This window comes from Glossina fuscipes, unplaced genomic scaffold (assembly GCF_014805625.2).
Source record: "Glossina fuscipes isolate IAEA_lab_2018 unplaced genomic scaffold, Yale_Gfus_2 148, whole genome shotgun sequence".
Lineage (NCBI taxonomy): Eukaryota > Metazoa > Arthropoda > Insecta > Diptera > Glossinidae > Glossina > Glossina fuscipes.
In genome coordinates this window covers 671,057-675,495 of record NW_023998491.1, presented here as the reverse complement: position 1 = coordinate 675,495, position 4,439 = coordinate 671,057, and positions in this window count along the sequence as shown.

Genomic DNA, 4,439 nt, shown 5'->3' with positions numbered 1-4,439 from the left:
GTATTGTGCCGATTTAGAGAATAAGCATATATTCGTTCTCATTTGTTTTGCATGTATTTTTGAAGTATTCAAAAATTACCCACTTTCATTTTGCATCAAAATGGAAGTGGGTGTCCCAAAAAAAAAATACGTATATATATGCTGGGTTATATCATTTAAAAACAATCTACGTCATCTAGACAAGTTGGCTTCCTTACGGTAAATTTTTAAAACCGAAAACGGGTGCCGTGGTTTCAGTTCAGTTCCTTGCCAAAGTAAAAGTCGCTTTATCAAAAAAAAAGGAAAAAAAAAAAAAATTGGTAACATCTTCTCGTTGAATCCGGTTTTAATAGCAGACACTTTCCTTCTCATTCATCCGTTTTCTGATATATGCATTTTTTCAAATATCTATAAAGATGAAAGTTTTTATTAAAATATCTTTCCCGGGCAATTCCTACCAAAACATGCAGGTAAGTCATCCAATGGCCCGCAAAACAGGAGCCAAATGTAATAGAAATTCATTATGATAACTCTCACGGAGAACAAGGTAAATAAAGTGGTTTCGCTTGCTGCCGGAAAAAAAAATAATCTCGTGTATGCATAAGTAGCATACGTTATACTAAACACTTACACACAAAAAGAGCGAAGGAATAATGATTTCAAAATTAATTATCTGTTAGCATATGTAGGCCATCATGGTCGAAGGCGGTAATTCAAATTATGCTGATTATTAGATGTATCCCGAGGCAGATATAAAAAATTATTTCAGGTTCTTCAAACTAGCACCGAGCAGATAACACGAAAGCATAGCAGGATAGGTAAGGATCAAATTCATGATGAACATCATGAGACATTTGCCATAGCTCTTAACTTTCTTTAGGAAGGACGATGCCCTTGATACAGTGCAATACATTCCACCTCTCCTGCGTTGCTAAAGAGCACACGCACCGCTCATACCTTGTTCAATAACCAAAATAGATTTGTAGCATTGTTGCTTGCCTTCGAATGAATTTTGACAAACCACAGAATAGAGAATATTATCCACAAACATCTATAGTTAAACACGTTTCTGATCGTTATTCCTTTAAAATTCCATAACCATAAAGATTACTTCTCTGCGTTCTGAGCCTGTCTATATTATTTTTAGAGCTACGCTTAAGCGCCAGAATCGGCGGCTGTAGAGACGGACGCACGTGTATTTGCTGAGGTAACTAGTTCTTTAGATAAGAGGGGATTTGCCCAACGGACACTCAACAGACGGTTATAACTAAAAGAAACCCACGTGGTTTACCGTATAGGATTAAACGGATGGACGAAGCCTACTTGCCGAGTGGGCAGATAATAAGTCCGGGATCATTTTGTATTGTACCCTACCTATGTTCGCGTTCGGCCCATGAACTTCAATGGAAGACCCCGATATATACACATACATATATATACACATGTCATAAAGTCCAGCATGGCTAAGGAGGGTTTTTTCTAATCTGAATTTCTTTAGCAAAAAGAATTTTTCCTCTTAGTGATAGAATAAGTAAAACAACGTAACGCATACTTAAATCATTTTATTTATATGAAGTAAAAACTAGCATATTTTGAGGATTCAATGTAAAAGCTTTAAACGCAGTTCATTTTCTGCTTCATCCTATCTTTTAATATTTTGTTAAATGGTTAAGAAAATCTTTGGATAATTAGGAAGTAATTATTGCGAAATCTTCATTGTTTTCCTGGGATTCGTCGACGGGTTTTTTCGCAGCCTTTGCCCGAACATGCCTTACGTGTAATGCAATTCCCCACAAATATAAACAAAAAATTGCTCCTCTTAATAATAAATGCATTGTTGACTTCTGTGTTTTTACTGTACTACGCTTTTAATGTGATTGAAAATGTTTTTTAAATATTTATATATATCGTTGCGAAGCAAAAGAATACCGCGCTATATATATACATATATATATATATATATCAATTCAATGAATAATTTAATCAAATTATGATAAAGAACCACAAGTAGGCAGTTGTACAAATATTAAGTTTATTAAAGTAATCCCTGGTATTAATATTTTTTAACACACTATAGATGCGATGATTTAAACGTTGGAGAGAAGTGTGAGTCAAATTTCGAATAAAATTTGGTTAAAACTGGAGAACATATTGTTCTTCTATATAATGATTTCCTATTTCACAAGAAGTTGAAATAAAGCAACTTCGTCACTTGACAAAAGAATTTTTCATTCGAACAAACAAAGGCGATATATTTTTTTCAATAAATCCTTAGAGAGAGGATCTTGGGCAGCCAGCATCTTAATGAACTCGAAATCTTCTTACTTGCTTCGATCCATTGATCGAAATTCCACTTTGTGCACTATGTGTCGGTTGTTGCTTCGGGAAAATCTTTATCAGCCTAGATGTATACATGATTTAATAAATTTTCAACTTGCAATGCACTACCTAGTTTATCCTGCCTTTAAATTTTAGCTAAAGCTTCACATACACTCTATAAACTTACGCTTTTTTCGGTTCTTCACTACTCCATCATTATACACCTTTTTTGTGTGGATCATGTTTTATTTTCCAATTTGATTTGTTATGGAACTATTCTACTAGCTTTATATATTAATTTTTATATCCATTATAGAAGGATGGGAGCTATAATTAAACATGTGTGTCTGGCTGTCTGATGTAAACATTGTCCTGCCCGCAAAAATGAAGCTCTCGCCTTGATATTTGGCAGAAACATAGGAAGTTCTTGCACACAAATGAACCAAAGCACACAACAACGACATCACGTAAACTGAGAGCTTCTCTGCTTTTCAAAAGGAAAGTTGGGTTTTCGGTTAATACTGGTAAACTATGTGTATAAAAATAAATGTATAAAATTTTGAAAGCATATTCTATAGGTGACTCTGCAACATATGTACAAAAATGGAAGAAACCGACTGCACCTACCCAATGTTACAGTGTCTTAAAATTTAATTTATTTTCCGATATCTTTAGAAAGCCCAGACACAGGCTTCAAGAAATCCTTAAAGTGTATGAACTCTTGGCCAGCTTCAAATCTGGTATGCACACAAACATGTCCGTCTGTCAGTCTGTCCGTCTGCGCAACTGTGTGGGATTTGTGATAAACATTCCCCCGATAGCGAATATGGAGAAATCGCCTACATATATGCAAAAGAATTTGCAAATAACCTACACTTTTTAAAGGGGGATATCAGGAATAATCAGCCACGACCAATCCACATTATAGAGCACGAAAAGTCAGTTCTTTTACTTTTTTTTGTCTTTCTTAAAGTAACGGTGATCGGTACAAAAGATTCGGTCGCATCCGAATATAAGTTTTTTACTTGCCATAAGTGTAAAGGATGAGAAGATCACAAGTGGAAACTTGGTATTAACCCTTTGAAGTCGAGCCATATTTTAGTATGGGTATTCAGCTACCCGATAGTAGTTTTAATAAAAAATTCTAACACATCAAACATAAGAATTTTAAATAAAAGTAGTTTAGTTACATGTTTCATTTTTATTTACATACTACAAACATAACATTTTAATATTACATTTTATAATTTTCCTTAGCGTTATATATTTATAATTTTATATAAAATATAGGAATTGATCACGCATATTTCCGATCCCCCAAAAAAATAACTTTCGCTGCCATTTTAAGGATTTCCGCATAAAACAGCACACAGATGTATATTGATCGGCACGATCAACGCCGCCCATAAATTGAATATATGTTAGTATAACGTTTGGTTTCTTAACAGCAATTTTGACAACACATCGTTGAAATCTTTCATGGACACAATCCGTTCATATTTCCAAGTCAGGATCAAATTGTTATTGTTCCGATGTGCTACTGTTTTTGTTTTTTCAAATTTTGTTTTCTTTATAGCAAAAGGCATTAATTTTCGGTTGGTTTGTATTGTTTATATATATATAGTGTTCAGACTAAATGATCTAAGTGTCTGATATATACCGGTATGATCTCATACCAAGCAAAAAAAAAAGCAAAAAACCGCGGAGACCATTTATATCGCCAAATATTTTATTTTATTTACGATGTAAGGCATTTCATACTTCCATCTGAGTACAGTAAATAAGATGATAAAAGGTGCCTACTTGCGGCTTTGGTACAGCGCGTCCGTAAAAAGCATGTTAATCAATAAAAAATCAATTCTCTTCAGTTAAATTATTATTGCTATTTATTACGCTTCAGTTTTAATTGACGGCAATTATTCGGTATAATTTGAAGGTTTCCCAGTTACTTAGAAGAGAACGAGAAGAGGGGGAAACCGTAAAAAAGCCTATGAAAATGTCATACATATAAGTTTGTAACATCTATCACTTTAGGTAAGTAGTAAAGGGGAAACGTTTGCATTTCTTCTTAACTGGAAGCATTTTTTTCTTAGTTTAAACGCCACGAAATTGTACAATTTTTTTATTTAGCTTAAAACAAA